The 24942-nt window shown below is 41.2% G+C and overlaps 1 long non-coding RNA gene across 1 annotated transcript in view; it reads left to right on the top strand.

The window, feature by feature from the left end:
* Window positions 1-13308, top strand: part of LOC116639218 — a 72597-nt gene extending 59289 nt beyond the window's left edge. Inside the window, exon 3 of the long non-coding RNA XR_004300778.1 lies at window positions 12933-13308. This is a non-coding gene — a long non-coding RNA (uncharacterized LOC116639218). The remainder of the gene's footprint in view (window positions 1-12932) is intronic.
* The last annotated feature ends 11634 nt before the right edge of the window (window positions 13309-24942 follow it).

Genomic DNA, 24942 nt, shown 5'->3' on the forward strand with positions numbered 1-24942 from the left:
GATTGCTTTCCTGCTGTATATTGAGCTTTTTCATTGGCATCCTTCAAATCATTATGTAGCCATCACCATTAACATATAGAACCAACCTTAAATAGTAATAGTAATTTAGAGCCTAGGAATGATCAAGTGCTCTCTCTTTGTATACAGAATTAATGAGACCTTTTTTAAGCCGAAAGCTTTTGAAAGGCTTTCACATAGTTAAATTTCATAGAGTACTTTTGGTTATCTCACACTTTTTAAGATCGTCCTATAATAGTTGTGTCCATTTGGGGGCATCATTTATTTCCTGTGCTTAGAACAGTATTTGACACATAGTAAGTTCCCAATAGCTATGCAGTCTGCCCTAGGACTATTTTCGAGAAGTTCAAGGATGCTGTCGATAGTGCTGGTTTGTGAATCTGAGCATGGGAGAGTAGGCATTCCATACTTGATCCCAAGTAACTGGGAACTGATAATCATGTTGGCCACACCATGTTCAGAACAATTAAAGTTGGAAGTTGTCTAATGTGTCCATAGAGTGAGAAGTAAATAGGGAGATTTCGATTTCTAGAACATGTTACTTGGACGCAGGTTTTAATTTTGCCCAGAACAATTTCAAGTGCTTCTGATTAGAAATCACATCCTGTCCAAACATTGGGGAAAATAGAAGTAAACATTTCCTTCTTGTTTATGACCATCTGACCAGTTGGATTAAAAGAATCATGCTGGTATTTGGCTTCATTTAAAGAATTCTGTTTGTTACTGTGCATGCACTGTTATATTCATTGATATGTGAGAAAAAAGAATCAAAAGTCACGGGCTTAAACAGCACAGTCGCCTGGTTGAGGCTCTAGCAGAGGGAATACAACCCTAGGTTCCTAAAACACAAGTTCCCTGAGGGGGAATGAATGAAGAATGTCTGCTCTACAACTCACCTAGTTAATATTCCAGGATGTGTGACACAGCATTGCCATATGTCATCCACCGGAGGGCACTAGGACATAGTTCTGCTTTAGAGCCCGTGGTATAGCCTGGGTATCAAAGATAGGGTCTTTTTTTTTTTTTTCCCCACTTGAATTACTTTAAAGGATTTGCCAGAGTTTCAAAGAACGTTCTCACTGTGAAGGGGATTAATGACCACCCAGTCATATATTTATTTTGCAAAGACATTATGTGCTGATAGGTTCTGTGAGCTGGCTAGCACTAAATAACTGGTTAGAAACAGAGCCAGAATTTAAATTCAGTAGTGTTTTCCCCGCTATACTATTACCAATTTCCTTCTTTACTCGCTCCTCTGAACATTATTTATCCAGAGGAAGAACTCATTTCTGCAGCGCAATCTACATGAGCTATGTTGGAACAGCCAGGGCGAGGCAAAATCCTTCCTGTTGAGGGATTTTGCCCTGGAAGCCTTGCCCTTTGCAATACCACAATGAGCCTTTGTGGGGTTCCTCAGAGAAATGGTCAAGATGCTCATTTCCATTTCTGGGCTGTTGTGGTGCTTCGGTGGCACCGACATAGTGAGGAAGGGATTTGGGTTTAAGGTTTTAACTTTTTTGCTCAAGCCTTGACATGATGTCAATGGGCCAGGAACAAACAACACAATTTGTTTATTGTACTATGTAGATTTTTTTAGGGCATTTAGAGAACAGAACGGAAAGAATGGAATGAGACATAAAGAACCAAAAGGTCATTTTCAATGTGCAAAGAAATTGTATAATGTTTTTGGAAGTCATTTGAGCTTCTGTCTCAACTTCTGGTCTTCTAGGGCTTCCAGTTTAAATCTCAGGCAACCTCAACCACTTACAGAGTCCTACACACACAGGCGTGTGCGTGCACACGCACACACACACACATTTAGAGAGGGGTAGGGAGGGGCAGAGGGAGAGGGAGAGAGAGAATCCCAAGCAGGCTCCATGCCCAGTGCAGAGCCCGACATAGGGCTCGAGCTCACGACCTTGAGATCATGACCTGAGCTGAAATCAAGAGTTGGACACTTGACCAACTGAGCCACCCAGGTGCTCCCTTATATACTTTTGAAGAAATAACTGTCCCTCTGTCACCCCCCATTTACTGTTGCTTTTATACAATAATAAATGTACATTTTGGTACATTAAAAAGGAAGATTTTTATTAAAGTGTAACAAAAATTGGGCACCTGGGTGGCTCAGTCGGTTAAGTGTCCAACTCTTGATATCAGCTCTGGTCTTGATCTCATGGTCGTGAGTTTAATAAATTAAAAAATTAATAAAGTATAACAAAAATAGAGAAAAGTATGTGTTCATTTCTGCAAGTTGAACAGAAATTATAAATGCTATCCAGGCCAAGGTAGAGAACGTTACTGGCAACTCAGAAATCCTCCTCAGGGCCCTTTCTAGTAAATTCCCTCCTCCCAGGAAAAGTAGCCAATATCCTGACTTCAATCATGGATTGTTGGTTTTGCAAGGTTTTGAACTTGATATAAATGGAATCATACAGTAGGTAACTCCTTAAAGTCTGGTTTCCTTCATTCTGTGAGATTCATTCATGTTATTACATGTAGCAGGTTTGTTCATTTTCATTGCCACATAGCATTCCATTATAGGAATAAACCACCATCCATTTTCTGTTGATGGACTTTAGAGCTGTTTCCAGTTTCTGGTTACTATGCAGAGTCCTTCCATGAGCATTCTTGTACATTCTTTGGGTACACATATGTATTCATTTTCTTTGGGGGATATATTTAGGAGCAGAATCATTGGTCGTAGGGGAAGCATATATTCAGCTTTAGTGGATATGCCAAAAGATTTTCAATTGATTGTACTAATTTATATTACTAATAGTAGTCTATGGGGGGAATTCAATTGCTTAATATTCTCATTAGTTCATGTCCTAGTGCGTACCTAACGGTATTTCAGTGTGGTTTCAATTTGCATTTTCTTGATTACTAATGATGAGCACCTTTTCATACGTTTCATGGCTATTTGGATGTTTGTTTGCCAAAGTGCCTGTTTGTTCAAGTCTATTGCCTAGTTTTCTATTGGATGGTCTTTTTTTTTTCATTGACTTAAGAGTTTTTATGTATTTTGGATATTAGTCTTTCATTGGTTATTTGCATTGCAAATCCCAGTCTGTTGTTTGCCTTTACACTTTCTTACTAGTGTCTTTTAATGAACTGAAATTCTTTTAAATTTAGTCAAATTTATCCATCATTTTATTATGGTTATTTCTGTGTGTCTTCTTAAATTTTTTTTTTTTAAGATTTTATTTATTTATTTGTCAGAGAGAGAGCGAGAGAGAGCACAAGCAGGGGGAGCGGCAGGCAGAGGGAGAAGCAGACTCCCTGCCAAGCAAGGAGCCCAATGCAGGACTTGATCTCAGGACCCTGGGATAATGACCTGAGCCAAAGGCAGACATTTAACCAACTGAGCCACCCAGGTGTCCCTTCTTAAATTTTTTTTTTTATGCCTACACCAAGATACTATCTTCCAACCCCTGCCCCTTGAATCTTTATCTTATTTTCTACAACCTACTTTTACAGCTATAATCCATCTGGAGTTAATTGTTATGTATGGTGTGAGGTAGGGATTTAAGATTTCTTTTTCTTTACATACAGATTTCCAAATGCTCCAGGGCAATTTATTAAAAAGTCTATTCTTTCTTCACTAGACTGAAGTGTCACTCTTGTAAAAATCAAGTGACAGTTTCTTCACCAATACCACACTCTCTTAATCGTTGTAGCTTTATGATGTGTGTTGATATTTGCTCATGTAAGACATTGAATTTGTTCTTCTAGCTTGTCTTGGCTCTTCTTGGACCTTTGCATTTCCACATAAATTTTAAATCAGATTTCAATTTTCACAAAAATCTCTGCTGGGATATAGATTTATTTTGGAATAATTGACATCTTTAAAATATTGAGTCTTCCAATCCATGAGCATGGCATAGTTCTAAAGATTTCTCTCAATATTTGTAATTTTCAGTGTAGATGTCTTGCAAATCTTCATCAGATTTATTCCTAGCTTTTTGGGTTTTGTTTTGTTTTGCTTTGTTTTGTTTAATTATACTGGCTAAAACCTCCATTTGTTTGAACAGAGTGTGATCATAGTGGCATATTATTTTATTCTCAATCTTGGGATTTCTTTTTTGTATGATGGTTGCTGTATAGTTTTCATAGATACTCTATATTAGGAAAGTTTCTTTTTGGTATCTTGGCCTCTTAAGGCCACTTTCATAGCCTAAAATCCCATTTTTGTCTTCCTAGCTTCATAAAATTCCTTAAAGCTCTGTTGGCTTCTCTGCCTCCCCCACCCCAGCCTGCCACTGATGCCAGAAATCTCTTTGATAAGGAACAGATTCCATGGCTAGAGCAAATATAAACTTGTCAAAACTCTGAGAGCCCAGGGTAACACACTAACTCTGGGGAATGACAGATGTCAGGTTCTTCCTTAAGAGCAGGATTGGGCACAGAATGGTACGACAGAGGGAAAGAGGTGGAAAGGAGGAAACAGTCTGCCGACATTTTGGTCCTGTCTCTGGCAGTATCTAGAGGCGGAGGCAAGTGATCTTTCGTGGCTGTGATAACCAGAGGGGCCTGGTGGCTTGAGAGTCTTTGTCTCCTACATGGACCCAAAGTCCTGCAGTAGATGGAGAACTGAGAGGGTGTGAACCAGTCCATATTCTGATTATTTTACCCCCATGCTACTGTTTCCCAGGCTGCAGTTGCAGCCCAAGGGAAGTCAGGTAGCAGGAAACATGATCCCACTTTATGCTCCTTTGACCTTTGGGGTTTTCACTAATAATGTGTTGGGGGTACAGCCCTTCTAAAAATTTATTATTGGGATGCCTAGGTGGTTCAGTCAGTTAAGTGACTGCCTTTGGCTTAGGTCATGATCCTGGGGTCCTGGGATTGAGCCCCACGACCGACCCCATCCTTCTGGCTCCCTGTTCAGCGGGGAGTCTGCTTCTCCCTCTCCATCTGCCCCTCCTCTCTGCTCCTGCTTGCGCTTTTTTTCTCTCTCTCTCTCAAATAAATAAATAAAATCTTTTAAAAAATTGCTTATTCCTGAAGCTTGGTGTGTTTTCCATGTATAAAGTTTCTCTCCTCATCTGTTGTCTGTTTGCATATGGTGTTCCTTAAATACATTAATTGGTGCCACTTTTAATTTAACTGTCACTGCTATCTCTTTTTTGGACAAGCTTATACTAAACCCACTTATGATGGAACAAAATAAAACCACCCAGCCATAGGGCCTATTTTGGCAGGAGAGGAATGTAACAGGAATAAAATTTGTAGTCTTGTGGTGGGGAGAGAACTGGTAGGACTCCTCAGTGACAGTTTGTGTGAAAAATTTGGAACACAGATTCTTTCTTAGATGTGGACAAAAAAATAAAATAAAATCCTCCAGAAAGCTACTGAAATAAGACAGGTAAGGTGAAATTATTGGAACAGCTGCAACTTAGGAAATGGGCTGACACCAATTCCAACTTCATTTTAGCATTCATCACGGCATACTTATTTTATTTCATTTTTTTTGAAAAATTTTATTTATTCATTTGAGAGAGAGTGAGAGAGCGCGTGTGCGCACAAGCAGGGGCAGAGGCAAAGGGAGAGGGAGAAACAGTCTCCCTGCTCAGTAGGGGCTCCAAGGCAGGGCTCCCAGGACCCTGGGATCATGAACTGAGCCAAAGGCGGATGTTTAACGGACTGAGCCACCCAGGCGCGCCCTAATTTTACTTAATTTTAGGGGACTTTGGTTGTGGTAGCATTCCAGAAAACATCTTCCACGTGTGCTCTTTCCACCTGAAAAGCCACAGCCATTTAACAACAGTGGAACCCCAACTGATGTAAGTGCCAATTTCAAGTGTCTTTTCAACTTGATAGAAATCGGCATTAACTATTTGTACAATAGAGAATGTTCTTACTAACTCCCATGACATTTAAGGGCAGAGTAGCAAATCATGTTAAAGGTCTGCAACAACGTTTCGGGATTTGGCAACTGACTAACATTTAGGATATAATGAGGTCCTTTATTTCTCGATGAGCTTAGATTGATACCATCCTAGACCAGTCAATTGGTCTCTCAGTCAGGGTTCTACCAGAGAAACAAAGGCAGCGATTGTGGGGGCTGGCAAGTCTGACATCCCTGGGACAGGCCATTAGGAAGAGCCATCCTGAAACCCTTGGTCGGGAGCTGGTGTTGCAGTCTGCAGGTGAAATTTCTTCTTCTTCTATCCTCCTTCCATAGATTGGATGAGGGCCACTCCCATCATCATGGGTAATCTGCTTTCTTTAAAGTTAACTGACTAGGTGTTAGAAACATCACAGAATACTTTCACCTAGACTAGTGTTTGCTTGAGTAACTGGGTACACTAGCCTTGTCACATTGACACACAAGACTAACCATTCCCGTTGGTCATGAGAAACTCTCCTCTGGTTTGAAAGGAATCATCTGCAAGTGCCATTCAGCACATCCAATATAAGCATCGTCAATGCCGAGAGGCCTGGCCTGAATGGTCTGCTCTCCAGCCCCTAGATGGAGCCCTCCTGGGGTGTGGGAGAAAGCCTAGACCATGCTATTCTGTTCTCACCGTTCCTAATGTTTTGAGGGGAAGAATGTGCTCAGGACATCAGACTTTAAGGCAGAACTTTCTTATTTTTCATGAAAGCTGGCCAGAATGAATATCTATCTCCTTGTCTCTTTGCCTTTGCTTCTGGAGAATGGAGTGCAAGGAAAGGCTTTTGTGGATTTGTAAACTGTCGTTAGTTCTGAAGGATGTTTAAGTCAACAGATACCAAAATGATAATGTCTCTGTAGGTATGGATTCTTTACTTACAGGTAACGTTTCCTTTTAGAACATAGAGAATAAAATGGGCACTTGGCCAGTCAATATTTATCCCGTAGAAATATTCACGGTTGCTTCATATTTTTGAAAGTTGGAGTAATGTTAAGTGTGACACGCATAGCTTCTTTAGTTCAGTAATTTTACACTTTTAAGTATATATTATACTAGAATGTACAAAATGAATGCAACAAGAACAAATATGACAAATTTTGATAAATTAGCTTGAATTTAGGTCTAGATTCTATTCGTTGGCCACTAAATATTAACCCAGCAAAAGTGACATACAAAGGGGAATAACGACCCAATTTATTTAAGTGTAGTTTGTCAAATGAGATTATAGAAATTCTCCTTCTTCCACCCAAAGCTTTCTGATCCTCTCATCTCTTGGGGTAGCCTGCATGTCATCAAATGTAACTTTATTTATTTATTTTTTTTTAATTTTTTTTTTAAATGTTTTATTTATTTATTCATGAAAGTCAGAGAGAGAGAGAGAGGCAGAGGCAGAGGAAGAAGCAGGCTCCCCGCCTAGCAGGGAGCCCGATGCGGGACTCGATCCCAGAACCCTGGGATCATGACCTGAGCCGAAGGCAGACGCTTAACCATCTGAGCCACCCAGGCGCCCCTCAAATGTAACTTTAAATTGCAAGTTCTGTTGATGTGAATTTATGAAACACATGTTAAGATGCTTTGATGTTTCCTGAGCGTGACAGATACTCCCTGTAAAACACTTGGCTTTTTTTTTTTTTTTTTCCTAAGACCTCCAAATTCTATTACTGTGCATTAAGAGGTAAAGGAAAAGTTTTAATATTTTGACTTTTATTTTCACAATAAACTTATCTTGAGAGAATTTTAAGAAAAAAAAAAAACCCAAGCAACTTTGCAGTATTATTTATTGCCTGGATAAAAAGCAATGCTGTCCCCATTTTGTGTAAATGACAAGTGGCCAGGTGTCCTCACTGTGCATTCAGCCAGCAGACAGGAGGAGGACCCACTTGGAGAGCCTTCCGGGGGCCCGAGGGCCGTCTCACTGGTAGACCGGGACATCCTTTCAACTTGTGGTGGTAAAACTCAGGGGTTGGAACCTGCTGCATGGAAAGGAAACTTTTTATCCTAGCCCTTTTCATCTTGATTGAGGACGACATATAAATGAGAGTGTTTGTGTTTGAGCTTCTCACGACCATTTTCTTGGGAAGTGTTTTCTTAAAACATTGTTTGAAACTGAAAATGCAAACTGTGGGTCTCAGTTCGCTTGTCCCTGTGTTGTCCTCAGAGGCCGGTCTGAGGCTGGGTGTTTGGGTGTTTGCCTGTGTGGGGTGAGTGAGATGTGGGCAAGCCTGGACACATCATTTCTGAGAAACTTAGATTTTTCTGCTTTCACCTTCTGCCTGGTTTCCTAGGCTGATTATTGCAGCTGGGCAGGTTGTGACAGCTTGTGAGACCAAATTTTATCTTTTTAAGAACATATTTTATTTATTTGTTTGCTTATTTATTTATTTTGATATAAATAAACTTATTTATATTATTATTTATTTATAGTATTTATTTTAATATAAATACTTATATTATTATTTATTTATAGTATTTATATTAAAATAAATACTTATTTGTATTATTATTTATAATATTTACTTATTTAAAAGATTTTATTTATTTATTTTAGAGAGAGAGAGAGAATGGGGAGGAGCAGAGGGGGAAGGAGAGGGAGAAAGAATCTGAAGCAGACTCTGTGCTGAGCACCAGCCCCATGTGGGGCGTGGTCCCACGACCTGGGTCAAAACCAAGAGTCAGATGCTTAATTGACTGAGCGCCCCAGGTGCCCCCAAGTTCTATCTTTGAATGCGGTCTGGCTATTGTCAGTGTGTATATTCAGTCTCTCGTATTTTATTATGTGTATAGATAACTATATATGTGTTGCCAAATATATTTTATATAATTTATATTTTACATAAAGTGGCCAATTTACATTTTACATGAAAATAAAGCTGTTTAACTATGAAAGGGTGATAAAAAATAAAAAAAAGAAAGTAGGCCAATGAATGGCGTAAAGGGAAAAATGTTCCCTTCTCTTAGGCCTTATCTTAATACGGTAGTGGTTCCCAAACCTATTTGTGCACATCACTGCCCTGTAAATAAATAAAATCTTAAAAAAAAAAAGAAAAAAAAAGTAGGCGTTTGTTAAGCTGAAATGGGAAGGATGTTCCTATTTCTATAGGAATATATATTTTTAACTAGAAGAGCTTCTCCAGCCCTGTTCCAATTCCCCTGCGTACCTCTTACTGATGGACCGTGACCCAGGTCGCCTGCAGGTGTGTGATGAGGGCCCTTCGCTAGCACGGATGAACCGGCTTGGTTAGCAAGGGAACAGGGCGCACGCAGCAGCATGGCAAGCTGGCCTGGGAGCGCCGGGACCCATCCTCCCCGTCCCTTGCCCCAAGGGCTCTCCTTGGGGAAGTCAAAGGTAAAAAATACCAGGAGATGTGGGGACGTTGGGGCAAGGGAGTTGACACACAACAGACCTGCTGCTGGCTCTTTATATGTGCTCAGGGCCGCTGCCGTGTGTCTTTTCTTTGCATTCCCAAAGAGTCAAACGTGATCCCTCAAGAAATAAACTTATATTTAAACTTCTGGAAAAATATTTTATAAAATAAACAGAATAAATCAAGAGAAGAGGTCTATTCTTGGTTTGTGTTACTAATTATAAAGATATATTTATCGACAGTTATGCACTCTGCAGCTTTCAGAAAAAGGTATTGGAAGCACACATCAAAATTAACGTCGGAAAGGTCTATTTCTTCCTGCTCGATAATTCGGAGTGTGTTAGGTTCCTCAAGTTTCATATGCTCTCAGATGTTCTCAGACTGACCTGGTCGCTGGTCCTGCAATACCTCTAAATATCCTTCTTAAATTGAAGTTTAAGGTGACTGTCCTTTGTCACAGAGCCTTCCAACTGCTGCTCACCACGGACTATGTTACCCTCTCATCTCCTAAAACCATCAGAAAAGAAAACACAGTCAAGATCGTGGACTGAATGCCTGCTTGAGAGTCAGTTTGTAGTGTTTCTGTACTTTATTTAGAAAACATTGTTATTCAATTTATTCAAAATAAAAACCAAACCATTCCACCCATTTCTCTCACCCTCCACCCCTGGCCTCTGACAACCACCAATCTGTCCTCTGTATCTATGAGCTTGTTTGTTTGTTTGTTTGCTTTTTGTTTTTAAATTTAATCTATAAGAGAGATGATATAGTATTAATCTTTCTTTGTCTGACTTATTTCACTTGGTGTAATGTCCTTGAGGGCCTTCTGTGTATCACAAATGGCAAGATTTCATTCTTTTTTTATAGCGGAATAACATTCCTTTATAGATATGTATATAGTTTTCTTTGGCTAAATACCCAGAAGTGTATAAATATTCCATAAGTGGAATTACTGGATCATATGGTAGTTCTATTTTTAATTTTTTGAGGAACCTCCATACATTTTTTTCCGCTATGGCTACACCCGTTTGCATTTCCATCAGCAGCACAAAAGGGTTCCCTTTTCTCTACATCCTCACCAACATTTGTTGTTTCTTGTATTTTTGACTTTAGCCATTCTGACAAGTGTGAGGTGATACATCATTGTGGTTTTGATTGGCATTTCCCTGGTGATGGGTGATGTTGAGCATCTTTTCATGTACCTTTTGGCCATCTGTATTCTTTGGAAAAATGTCTATTCAGATCTTCTGCCCATTTTTAATTGGACATATATATATATGTTGCTATTGAATTATATGAGGTTTTAATATATTTTGAATATTAGCTCCATATCAGATATATGACTTGCAAGTATTTTCTCCAGTTCAGAAGGTTGCCTTTTCATTTTTTTGATGGTTTCTTTTGCTGTGTGGAAGCTTTTTAGTTTGATGGAGTCCCACTTGCTTATTTTTGCTCATGTTGCTTGTGCTTGTGTGTCAGATTCAAACAATGATTCCCCGAGACTTACGTCGAGGAGGAGATACTGCCTGTGTTTTCTTCTAGGAGTTTAATGGCTTCAGGTTTCACGTTCAAGTCTCTAATCTATTTTGAGTTAATTTTTGTGTATGGTGCAAGATAGTGGTCCAGTTTCTTTTGCATGTGTCTGTCCAATTTTCCCAACACCATTTATCAAAGAGACTGACCTTTCCTCATTGTATATTCTTGGCTCCTTTGCTCTTTCCCTTCTTACTTGATTTTAGTGACCACCATTTTAGGAGATCTTAGTTGGTTTATTAAGGGTGCATGTGATTAAAATTCCATTTGGGGGCCTTGATATTTTGGTGCAAATATGTATTTAGCTGAGAGATGCTGCTCCAGGCAAAGAGGAGGAAGGAGGAGAGGTGTTGCCCAGCTCCAAGTAGAGCTGTGAGCAGCAGCTGGGGAGGACTTGGGAAAACAGCAAACAGGCACCTTGGCCGATGCCGGTATTACTCGCAGGGAGCCGGCTGACCCAAGAAGACGGAGACACATGACGTAGAGCCACGGGTATCCTGTGCTCTGTGTACCACACCAAAGTCATCTTCGTAAATGAAAACTTCTTTGGCATTGGATCCAAAAAAAATTCTTGATTTACACATAAATTACATCTTGTTCATAACCAGGGGCCACACTCCTATGCCTCTGGCGAGATGTTTATTTTCTGGGGCATCATTCATTTATCAAGCTGCCCGAAACATACATATTTATCTCTTGGCACTTTAAAATTCATTTCTGAGGTCTCTTTTGGTCTGTTCAAATATAGGCAGTGGGACTCTGGTTTTCTCTGGTCCTAAATCTGAAGGGGTTGACTCTTTCCTGCCTCTAGCGTAATTGACAATCACAACATCCTCATTTGTGTGACATTTCCATCTCTTGGGCAGTGGGGCCACGTGTGTTTGCCTGTGTCACAACTCACATCTCCCTAGAGACTTGAAGGCTTCTGGACTCTTGTGAACGGGTGGCTGGATTTTTGTTTTAGGTGGCTGGCACTTTTTTTCTCTCTGAAATGATCCATTGTCACCTCTTGTGCTCTGCATGGGGGAAGGGCTCTGCACTCCTCTCTTCTATCTTGTCAACATATTCAATTGAGGGATCTTTTTGAACCTAGAAATGCAAAGTGTATTGGTCTCAAAGAAATGAAGACCTAGGGTTGCAAGTCTCCCGTGGGCCTTCTTCACACTGAAATACCTTCTAAGCCCCTAGTCTTTCCTGCCACAGGTCAGTCCTGCTTCTTGGCGCTCCACAGACATTTGATTTACATGGGAGCACTGAAGTCAGAAAAGCTCTAATTCAGAAAAATTTAAGAGCAAAAAGGGACAAGAGCTACCTGCTTGGACAGACTACCTGTTGTCCTCCAGCCGTGTGGCAGTCACGTAGCATCACGTGGGCAGAACATGCTCCCAGGGAGAGAATGGAACACTTTCCACTCTATTTATGGTGCTCTTCTAGGGAGTCTCTGCACACCCAAAAGTGAGAGATCCCATTCAGGCCAGGTGCCCAGAGACCATTTAGCCCAGTGATTAACCCGTTTTACTTTGGCCCCAGAGATCCCATTTCTGTAAGAGGAGAGCCCGGTTACGTCTGCTCTGCTCAATTCTCGTTTTGAAGTGTGCTGTCATTAGATTGTATCTCCTTGGACAGACCAAGAGTTTTACCCTCTTCCCTTCTAACCTGGGCTATTGTTTCTAGGAAAGTAACTAAAATGTGCAGAAGAACTCGGTAGCTTTCTCCATTACCGCACCTTTGCATGCATTTGAAGTGCTAACCCCTCCCCGCCGCCACCATGTGTGTGGCAGGAAGGCCAGCAGCTTTCTGCAAGTGTTTTTGCTTCCCTGATAAGACCCGGTGCCTTGAATTCTGGCTCGGCTTCTCCTCCAGCTTATGGACACGTTTACTGGCATCTCAGTGCATCTTCACCATCCTTTGAGAAGCGGAGGCAGACAAAAGGGAATCTTCTTTGATCCATAGTCTTGGTTGTCACCCTAGAAAGCTGTGTCCTGTTGAAGAATTGCACTGGCTTGCTTTCAAGGGTTAGCTACCAGGTTTATTTTTATAACTCTTTGTTGCTTCTTGACCACAGCAATCAGGACGGATCCTTTTGAGTATCTGTATTTCTTTCTTTGTTCCCTTGCAGTTCCCAAACGTGACTCTCCTTTCCCTGAAGTGGGGTAGGAAAGAGGAAAACCAGCGTCAGTTGGAAGTGGACAACGCATGGCTTGGTGCTGGGAACCGGGGCTCTCTCTTCACCCCTCATGCCTCATCCACGCTGGCAGTCAACAGAAGTTCTTACCAGACAGGACTTCGAGGAGACTAACTGGTGACCTGGATGAATGTCTTGATGCGGCATTCATTTGCTGTCCGGGATCAATTCTGGTAGACATTCTAAAAGCCCCTAGAAAGGAAATTAATTGCCTACTTTTCCTGTGATGTTAATGGTGTTCCCTTGGGCTTTCAACAGCAACTTTCAAAGGAGAATGTGATTCGGTCCATAGTTCTGTTTATTTTTGGTTTCCCAGTGTCTGGACTTCCTTATTAAAGGCTGTCAACCTGGGGTTAGAACCACAAAGATTTAGAACCATGTTTTTTTTAAAAAAAAGAAAGTAAGACTTGGGTTAATGAAAGTTACAAATCTTTGAATCTCCCTCTAAGTCCCCTGTACAGACACTTGTTTTGCCTCTGGCTCTTGCCTGGGTGCGCCAGGCCTTTGCAGACCAGCTTGTCCAGAGGAAAAACAAAGTCAGCATTACCAACGGCGGCTGTCATAACCAGCAGCCTCCCCCACCTTTTTTTCCTACCAGACAAATCTCTTCCCCCCTCTTTAAATTTTGTCTGTATTTGACATTTTGAATCACCCCAGAAGGTAGAATATCGTTTTTGTTGAAGCCACCGGGTGAGTGTCTTCTACTTAACTTTGTCTGGAAAAAGCCCCAGACATCCTTTCTCATTTGCCTCTGGCCTTGGGAAAATACTGCTCCTCCTCCTCCTGGCTTCCTCGGGTCATGACTCTGAGCACTGTAGCTCACGTGGCCCCAAACATGGAGAAGTTCCAGTATGGAACCAAATAGCTTAGCCAGGATACCTGAATATGGTGGGGTTGAGCTTGCATGTTACAAATAGCCCCGAGACCTGGTTTAGGTGGCCTGTTCATCTGCATTGGGCCTCCCTAAACTTTACGTTTCACATGAAATGAAAAAACTAAATCTTGAGGCTATTAGACACACAGTAAATGAAATTGATTTTTGGAGGAGGCAATGAATGGTTGAAGTGTCAGGGGCAGACCTGTCATAACACAAGTATCTTGTTCTCATTGCTTTGCCCAATGGACAGGGGGTTCCAGCACTGGGATAGAATTATTAGGCTGCTTCTCTGTCTTTATAACTCAAAATAATCACCATCCACTTTCTGGTTCTTCCAAGACTTGGTTCCGACACTTCTCTTTTCCTTTATGCCTGGTTTCTTCTTCTTCTTCTTCTTTTTTTAAAAGATTTTATTTATTTATTTGACAGAGAGAGACAGCACGAGAGAGGGAACACAAGCAGGGGGGAGTGGGAGAGGGAGAAGCAGGCCTCCCGCTGAGGGAGCCCGATGCGGGGCTCGATCCCAGGAGCTGGGATCATGACCTGAGCCGAAGGCAGACGCCCAACGACTGAGCCACCCAGGCACCCCCCTTTTTTTTTCCGGTTTCTTCTTTTTAAAAATGTTCTTTTCTTCAAAGCATAGAAGCATGTTTAAAATCTCCCATTTTGAAAAGCAAATTCCTCCCTTGGCGCCCCTTCTTTCTCTCATTGACAGTTCCTTCCCCAGCTTTAGATCTGTGTACCCTAAACTTTGGTGGTACCAGCATCATCTAGAGAACTTGTCAAAGCATAGATTCTTGGGCTTCCTCCCCAGAGTTTCTGATTCAGTAGTTTTGGAGTCCGAGAACGTGCATTTCTGACAAGTGTCCAGGTGATGCTGATGGCTGGGGGTCTGGTTTCAGACCCACTGATCCACAGAGCACTCTACCTTTGCTGGCTGGTCTTTCTCATCTGCTGTCAAGCCTGCTCGGCAACCTGGTGCGGCGTCCCCTGGACCCCACCACTACCACTGACATCCATGTGTCAAATCCATGGGTCACCCTACCACGCCCCTCTCTTTCCTCACCTGGCTTCCAGGACTTCCCTCTCTCCCCATCTTCTCCTTCCTCTCTGCTTGCTCTTTTTGAGTGGCCTTTCCAGTAACCTCTCCTGCCCGACATGTGTTTCAGCCTTCCTCAGGGCGCTGTCTTCGCCTTCTTCTCTTCTCACTCTGTATCCTTCCTGGGAGGCCACACCCATGTTTCCACCTTATAGTTAGCATGCCACTAACCCCAAATTGACTCCTCTGCCACAGGCCTCTCTTTTAGCTCCACATCTGTATATCGACAGACTCTTGAAGTTAAATATGTCCCCAAATGGACTTATTATATTTACTCCTGTCTCTCCCTCTTGTTTTTCGTATCTCCTTGAATGTGTCCCCCAAGCCAGAACCTGTATGTCATTCTTATTTTTTTCCTTTATCTTGATGTCTAATTCATCATCAGCATATCTCTTATATCTCCCTTTCATTTTCCATCACTAATGCTTTAGCTCATTACTGTTGGCCAACAGCCTCCTAACTGTTGACTCTCCTTCCAGGCTGGTAGAGGGGTCGCTCGTGGAATCAAAGAAGCAAAGGCAAAGATAGTAGCTTTTTGGTGCCTCTGGGAGCCTTTATATGCTGGGACTATATGGTTCGCTCAAACATGTGGCGTTTTGTTATACCGTAAGTTCTGGTCTTGCCACTTGATGCTCCATCATTTTATACAACGAGCATCATACGTCTGGAGCATTTCTAACATTGCTGTTCATTTGTGACACATCTATAATTTTTCTTTAGCACAATGTATGCAAGCTTCTGCACTGTCTTTCTTGGCTTGGTTGTTGCTATCCTGTATTTCTTTTTCACAGAGTACCACAGCTGAGAGAGAATTGGCTAAAGGGACCCTCCCCCATTTTGGATTCAGTGTTAAGAAAGGACTTTTATTAATTTTTAAAAAGATTTTATTCATTTATTTATTTGAGAGAGGTGGGGGGGGAGCAGAGGAAGAGGGACAAGCAGACACCACAATGAGGGCAGAGCCAAATGCGGGGCTCGATCTCACGACCTGGAGATCATGACGTGAGCCAAAATCAAGAATCAGATGCTCAACAGACTGAGCTACCCAGGTGCCCTGGAAAGAACTTTAAATACAACCATGCAGGTGCCATGTATTCTTAGCCCCATTTCACAGATGAGACTGACGCTCTTGATAAGGTAATGGAATTAGAAAACAGTAGAGCTAGAGATACAAACTGGGGCTGCAACCAAGCATGTTGTGGAAAATGAGAAATATCTAGCTCCTTCTGGATAGAATCTGCAGAGTGTAGTTTATTGTTTTGTTGAAGTGCTATAAATTTTAATAAACTCAGACATCCCTATAGTAAAGCACCAATGAAAGAAATACTAAAACTAAATATCATCTGGTGACCCTTTTCTATGTACAATTTTGTTCTGTGTGTGTGTGTGTTTCTCTGAAAATTGAAAACTTTTTATTTAGAAATAATTATAGATTCTCAGAAACTTGCGAAGGTAGTACAGAGATTCTGGGTACCCTTCACCCAGTTTCTCCCAATGGTTACTTCTTACTATAGGGCTGTATCTAAGGCAGCAAACTGACACTCGTACAAGATGTGTGTGTATAGATCTTTGCCATTTTGTCACAAGTGTAGATTCATATAACCACCACCGTAATGAAGATACAGAACCATTCCATCACCACAAACACGGCTTTCATGCTACCCTTTTGTAATCACCTCTTTTACCCACACCATTCCGAGCCCCTGGCAACCACGCATCTGTTCTCCACTTTTGGTAAGTTTGTCATCTTGGGAATGGGTGATAGTGGAAGTCTGGGCTCTTGGTTGGCCATTGCAGATGGAAGAGATGGGGGCCATATTTTTTCTGTGGTGTTTGGCTGGGGTAGAGTGGTTTTTGTCTCAACCTTTTTTTATCTTGCTAGGTTGTGTTTCTCCCAGTCCTTCCAATAGAGGGAGCAAACTTTTCTTGGGTTTTTTTTGGTCTGTACCTGTTTTGGTTTTTGAGTTGCTGGCCTCTCCACTACCCTGTCTTGGGTATGTGAAGCAAAAAGAAAACCCATGGGACTTAACATCGTGTTGTCCTCAAGTCCCAAGGCCCCTAGTCAGTTTTCCTTTCTCCCCTCCACCTTTCAGAGTCTTCTTAGGTTTGTTTTATACACAAAGTTCAGGGTTTTTAGCAATACTTCAACTTCATTTCCTTAGATAAGATGTGGTTGTGCTTTCTTGGGTATGTTCCCCTAATTTGTACTAATGATGAGCGAGTACGAAAACACAGGACCACTTCTCCAGGCTTCAGAACCTTCTTAGCATCTATCCCTGAATGCCCTACATGCATTTAAACTCAACAAGTTGCCTTCCAATTCCTTCTAGAATTTTCACTATTGAGACTGGTGATCTTACCATTGACTCAGTCATCTGAGGCCAAAATTTGGAAGTTGGTTTAGACACTTCCTCATACACAGGATCATTCATCATGTCTGACTGATTTTACTTCTTAAGTATCTTCTGACCTTAACATCTCCTGTCCATTTCCTTGTCTTTATTTGAGACTTCATCATCTCTAGCCTGGATGATGCCATAACATTCTCCATGTCTCTGTATCTCTACTTTGTTCCTTCTAAGCCATTCCCCCAATGCTCTGAAATCCTTCTTTCTAAAATGAACATTTCTTTCAGGTCCATCTCTGGGTTACCGAAGCCTGTTAGCCCAGTAGGCAAGGCTCTTGTCATTATGTCTCAGTCTTCAACCTCACCCTCTGTCATGCCCCTGTGGAATGTTCCAGTGAGTGCCACTTGTCACTCCTCATACCTGCTAAACTGTCTCATGCCCCCAACCCTTCCTCTGGGCACTCATGCACACTTTTTCTTCTCTTGCTCCCATTTACTCTTTCCTTTCTTGTCTATAATGTGATCCGTATGATTTAGTGCATGAATCACTTTGTGATGCTTTCCTAGACACTATAATTCTACAACTGTAATTAGTACAAGATTGTGCAGTCACTTTGGTTTACACATCTGCCTCTCCTAGAGACTATAAATACCCTTTGAGAGGGGTAGCATAGTGTAGTGCTTAAATACAAGGATGCCGAGTCCTGAGTTTAAGTCTGTGTATTAGTTCTGTGATCTCAAGTAAGTTACTTTACCTCTGTTAAGGGGTTTGTCATATATGAAAATTTATCATATGTGAAATGGGGATTACTGTGAAGACTGACCAAGATAATACATCTAAATTGCACAGCACAATGCCTGGCACAAAATCGACATAATTTTCCACCTATGTTTGAAATAGTTGCTGAAAAAGTCTTGGTATTACTTGTATTATTTTCTGTATTACGTGGTTCATTGGGTGTTTGAAATTAATTACATGTTTCTATCCTGCTAAGCTATTAAAAGAGAAAAGCATCAGAGGAAGTATGTAACAAGTGAATTTATAGTTAAGTAATGGGTATAAGCAATTGGGTAAAAGCTTTATAATTTCATTTCTCAGTTTGGGTTGTTCTGCTCTTAAATGGGGGTTCTGAGGGTTTTTTTTTTTTTTAAAGATTTATTTATTTATTTATTTTTAGAGAGAGAGAGAGGGAGCACAGGCTGGGAGAGGAGCAGAGGGAGAAGGAGAGAGAGAATCTCAAGGAGACTCCTTGCTGAGCTTGATACCCAGCACAGGGCTTGATCCCAGGAGCTTGAGATCACGATGCAAACCTAAATCAAGAGCTGGATGCTTAACCAACTGAGCCACCCTGGCGCCCCGGTACTGAGGTTTTGAAGACTACCTTGACCTTTTTTCTGCTATTCCTTTTTTTCTACTCCAAATAGCCTGGTTTGTAAACATAGATAAAGTGAGAGGTATAATTTCTTCTGTGCTAGGGGAATGCTCATTTGAGGAATTGGGACTCTCCTTTCAGCATTGAAGTGACACTGGCTTTAGCCTCTGACTTAGTATGTGTAGGCTGTTATGACAAAATATCATAGACTTAGTGGCTTAAACATTTATTTCTCACAGTTCTGGAAGCTAGAAAGTCCAAGATCAAGGTGCTAGTCAATTTGATTTCTGAGAGGGCTCTCTTTCTAGTTTACAGATGACTGCTCTCTTCCTGTGTCCTCACATGGGGAAAGAGCATTCATCTTTCTTATGTCTCTTGTTATAAGCACATTAATCCCATTCATGATGACTCCATCCTGATGATATGATTACCTACAAGTACCTTAGCACTGGTAATTAAGTTTCAACATATGAATTTTGGACAAACATTTGGTCCAAAGTAAACTTCTTCAGGAGGTGAGGGTTAGGGAGTTTTCTGAGAGAAGATCATCTGAAATGGAAATGTGGCTTCCAGAAAATCTTGCATTTTTAGGATGATGCCATCTGATTTCAGCTCATGTCACCAAGCATGGTGTATTAACAGAGCTGAGGCCTTTTCATTATTTTCCTGTTTTTATTCATGAATAATCCTCCAAAATTTTTTTATACTTCACCAAAATCTATCCTATTATAAGTTAGTGGGTTTGCCTTACGTCCTTCTTAGGGTGGGATGGGATGAAGATAAAAATAAATGAGTCTCAGCTTTGGTAGTTCCCTTAAAATACTCTTTCCATATATCGAGAGAATTATTAGGGAATAGTTTTGTTTTCTCTAAGGTAACTAAGCCCAAACTCGTTTCATCCATCTATAGAGCTTCAGTTTTAGGGCCATGTAATGGCCTGTGACTCTCTTATGAAGTCTACCGTTTGGTCTTGGACAGTACTTTGGATTTCTCCTTGTCCAGATCAGTTTTATAAATCAGCTCCATAGCATGAATAACCACTTTTCAACTATATGACCACTGTAGGTGCATCTATCTTTGTCCATGAATTATGCTGAGAAAAGTTCTGCCTGTTTCCCCAGAGCAAAGACCCTGAGCTGAGAGCATGCCTGGTGTTCAAGGAATAACAAGGGGGGCAGTTGTGGCTAGGGGTGAGTTGTAGGAGGAGAGGTAATGTGCCTGTGGACAGACATGGAAGGCCTTGGGAAAGGCAGAGAAGGTAGTTAATATAAAAGTTTAACTCATCAAAATCTAAAACATGGAGTACATTTAATATCATTTGCATGTGGATTGTGTTTTTAGTCCTTACTAATTCTTAATTAAATAAAAAGTACTTTGCGCCATGCCTGCAATATCATAAGTAGTCATTGATGGAATGGGAGTTGTACCTTATTTTTGTCCTTTTCACTTTAATGGAAAAATAATTTTAATTTATTATGTTTTAACTATTTTCTCTATGATTATTATGGTATCTATGATTTCTATATTAGCATTTCCATCCACATGGTTATTTTCTTTGTCTTCTCTCTGTCTAAACATTCCTTTCTTCATCTGGAAAAAAGTTCTCATCTTTCAAGGTCTACCTCAAAAATTAAAATTACCTGTTGTGGAGGGTGTTCAATGTGGTGGTGTGGGAAGACCCTGAACTTACCTCCTCCCATGGAAACACCAAATCTACAGCTACCTACGGATTAATTCCTGCTGAAAAAGAACTGAAAACTAGCTGAACATCTCCCTCCACAACAAGGGATAGAAAGATAACATGGAGACAGGTAGGAGAGACAACGATGTAGTGTCTCCAAAAACCCTACCCCTAGTGTGTGGCATAAACTATAGGGAGGGATCTCATGGGACTGGAGTTTCTCCCTAAGGAGTGAGAGGTTGTACCCCACATCTGGCACGTCAATCCTTGGGACCTGCCCTTGAAAGACAAAGCCCTTAAAACATCTGGCTTTGGGAATCAAGAGACTTATGCTTAGGGGGTCTGGGGGGCTGTGTGGATCTGATATACTCCTTTTGAGGGGTATCATGCCTCGACTCACTTATCCCGGGACTTATTACAAAGGCAGGAATATGAGAGGTGACCGGATCATATCTGAAGGAGATTCTTTGCTAATCTTAAAGCATCTGCCAGAGGGGCAGGGACCAGCTGGAACTTTGGGGATAGAGGTGCTATTGAGAGCACTCTCCCTCTCCCTTCCTAGAGCAGGCAGGTGCTCATAGACATGGCCTCTAGACCCCACAACTCTTTCCTGGCCTGACTAATGTCATGGAGGTAGTCCTCTCTCAGTACCTTTTCAAAACCTTGCTAAAGCTGGTAGGTGAGCGCAGTACACACAAAGGATGCCTCTTGATTACCTGGCTCTGGTGACCAGAGGGGCTTGTGTTCCTGGACCCCACAGGACTGTAGCAATAGAAAAGACAGTTCTGGGCAGGCTACCGTACCTACGGCACTTTCCCAGTCTGCCTGTGAGAAAGGCCGATTTACCTGTCCTGGAGCTTCAACCTGAGGGCTAGGTTACACAGGTAGCGGCTACAGAGGTGTTTTCAGGGAACCTATACAGGGAGACATCATCTTTGTGCCTCACCACAGCTCACTGGTACCTCCCAGAAAGGAACTTACATCCTTGTCTGAAGCCTGGACTCCTACAACTGTCACTCAGGGGATACCTCTAGATCTCCTGGTCTGGAGGTCAACAGGGTCTACAACTGTGGTCCCACAGGACCGTATGTATTTACATACATTAAACACTGCTGCCTGAGTATCTGGCTTCCAGTCAGCCTGAAAGTAGGTTCTGACCGAGGTCACTCCCTTTGGAACCCCGACAGTTGCTGGCACACAGTCAACAATTAGGACCTATCAAGAATCAATCAGGCTACTTAGACAATCACAAGGGTTTGGGAGACCACCAAAAGCTAGGGCAAGGGGTTCAATGATAAGTTTCATCTTCTACGCAAGACCATTCCTTCAAGACTGGGAAAGGTAGCTGTTTTGCATAATAACATAAAAACAAACACAGACTCAAGCAAAGTGAGAAGACAAAGGCATCTGTTACAAATGCAAGAACAAGACAAAACCCCAGCAAATACCTTAATGAAATGGAGATAAGTAATTTACCCGATAAAGAGTTCAAAGTAATGGTCATGAAGATGCTCACCAAACTTGGGAGAAGAATGGAAACTCAAAGTGCTTAGAATTTCCTGACCCATAGGGGCACCTGGATGGCTCAGTCAGTTAAGCATCCAACTCTTGATTTTGGCTCAGGTTATGACCTCAGGGTCTTGAAATCAAGCCTCACATTGGGCTTTGCGGATTCTGCTTGAGATTCTCTCTCTCCCTCTGCCCCTTCCCACCCCCCACACACTTTCTCTCTTTCTAAAATAAATAAATAAACCTTAAAAAAACCCAACTTCCTGACCCATAAACAAAATTGAGCGTGTAGGGAGCATTAGAATTTTGAAATTACGACTACCTTCTCAACGGCTGCATAAGACTAGCCTGTTCATCATCTATTATTTTGGTGGGTTGGAATAATACATTTAAACTACTAAGAAGTGGTTATAGAGTGGCACTGTTCTAAAGGGGAAATCACAAGAATGCAACTGGGGGCAAGTGTTTGATCTGCCTTATCAGATTCCTCTGTGTACATTCACTGTGCTGTAAGATTAAAGTTTCTATGACCCCTTTGAAGTTAAATTCATTTTAGGTTTGTCTTTAAGAGAGACCGAGAAAGGGTTAAAAAATCACTCTAGGGTTGCATTTTCAGAAAATAAGAATACTCAACATTATGATATAGATAACAAGTGGCAAGCAGGATTACATTTTTCTCCCCTGGAATGTTCTTTGAAGGTATTCTAGAGTAAAACAGAATAGAAGTTGTCTATTTATAACATCTTTTTCAGTTTTTCTGGGAAGTCAGTAGAACATAACATTGTCATCATCTTTTTTTCTCACCTGATCTAGGAGAGTTCTCTTTTTGTAATTTTTAATGCTTTCCCTATATATGAAAGTTTCTTCACCTCTTGCATTTTTGCTCTTAGTAATAATAGGAAATGAACTGACAATTTGTTTACAAGCTATATAACAAGAGCATCTTAACAGGATAATTGATAATTAAATATATGGTAGTTGTGTGGCATATATTTGATGGTTTTGTGACATGAGACCATTTCAGGTTTCATCTTATGCCCTCAAAATCAGGTTGTTTTTGCCCCATTTCTGTTTTCTCATTACTCCTGTGCTTATATGCGTTTATGGGATGTTTGTGTGTATTTTAACAGCAACAAAGATTAAAATAGTTCAGGCTCCAAGAACAAAATGGAAATGATGTTTTCCAGGGCACAGAATGCCCATCTCGTGTTACGGAAGTGCATCATAACTCAGCGTAGTGATCCCTTTTGTGCAGGGAGTCAGGGCCAGACTCATTCTGCTACTTCTCCCTATTTTATGATCTTGTTAAGATTGACCTCTACCTATCTTGAGGTATTATTTCCACTAAAATAAAATTCTTTACTGGGCTCCTTGTCATGAGTGGCTATAAAACTTTTCCTTTCAACCCCACCTGTTAACAGAGGGAAATAGCCCTTCCTTCTCCTCTATACTTGGGACAACTGGAATAAAAAGTAACAAAAATAGCTACTAGAAATATTGGACTAAACAAAAAATGAGTCTAATCTTAAATTGTGTAAGATCCTCAAGTAGTCCTCAAATATCATTCTTAATTTAATTTTTAAAAATGCTATATTTTTGCTAAAACAATTCTCCCTCTTCCTTACCCCCTCTACCACTACTGCGGGGATTTCTTCACAATGGAGAACTTTCCATGGTAGCATTGTCATGGCACTCATTTTAGACATGGGTTATTTTGGGGACAATGATAGATTAATTGATCAGAGTCTGGGGCAATCTTTATTATTTAGTACTACTATCTTTAAAGAGTAGATAATTTTCTTTTTTTAGAAGATTTTATTTATTTATTTGAGAGAGAGAGAGAGAGCACAAGCAGGGGGTAGTGGCAGGCAGAGGGAGAGGGAGACGCAGACTCTGAACTGAGCAGGGAGCCTGATGTGGGCCTCAGAACCAGGACCCTGGGATCATGACCTGAGCAGAAGGCAGACGCTTAATGACTGAGCCACCCAGGCGCCCCAAGAGTAGATAATTTTCTTGATTAAATTTGTCTGTTAAACACAGTAGCTTTGATAACCACTGCAAGAAGACACAGTACTGTATTAGTACTAATACTAATTAGTACAGTACTATTAGTACTGTCATATTTTATTTGAGTAGGTTTTTTTAATCAGTAAAGATCAGTTTGGTCCTCAGAGATGCATGAGCAATTCCCACTGATTTGTACGGAACTCATGTATTTTTAAGAGTGATGGAAAGTTTAGTGTGGTTGTCTAGGAAAGAAAATCACATTCTTTGATGGGATTTCATGCTGCACAGAGATGGCATTAATGGAAGAAATTGGTCATAGAAGTCCATGATGCCTCCAGACATTCCGGATTGTTTGGCTTCTGTTTCCAGGATGAATAATCTTTCCTAGTGATCCTCTCTCACATGTACTCTGGTATCCTTGTATATGGACAGTGATAAAGTTTACTGCTGTGAAACTTTTAATGAGTTGTTATATGTAGGTGTTCAGGTAATGTCTGGCACAGAATAAATACTAAGTAAGTCTTTTCTAATACTCAACTAATCATTTCTATAATTATTACTAATTATTCCAAGACCACCTCAAACAACCAACTAAGTAAGATGGAAATGGAAAATATGAATTAAGTTAGTGTCATTAGGAAGGAAGGTGTATCAGTTAGTGTTCGCCATGTAACACAGAAACCCACAATTTAGTGCTTTAAAAATAACAGTGATTTATTTAACTCATGATTCTGTGGGTCATCAAGTTGGACTGTGCTCAGCCTGGCAGCTTTTCTGCTTTTGGCTCTCAAGGATCTGTGGTCAGCTGCTAGGTCCCCTGGTGCCTGGCTAGTCTAGGCTGGGCTTACCTGGGATGCTTGTCTTTGCTCCACAGGCATGCTTGAGCCTGGCCTCATGGTGAAGACAGAGGAGCGAGGCACAGGCAAAGTCACAAAGACCAGCCACATTGGCCAAAGGATGCTACAAGTCCAACCCAGATTCACTGAGTGGGGGAAATAAACTTTATCTGTCATTGGGACAAATGCAGAATCACATTGGAGAGGGTGTGGAT

Source organism: Phoca vitulina, unplaced genomic scaffold (genome assembly GCF_004348235.1).
Source record: "Phoca vitulina isolate PV1807 unplaced genomic scaffold, GSC_HSeal_1.0 scaffold17, whole genome shotgun sequence".
In the NCBI taxonomy this organism is placed as follows: domain Eukaryota; kingdom Metazoa; phylum Chordata; class Mammalia; order Carnivora; family Phocidae; genus Phoca; species Phoca vitulina.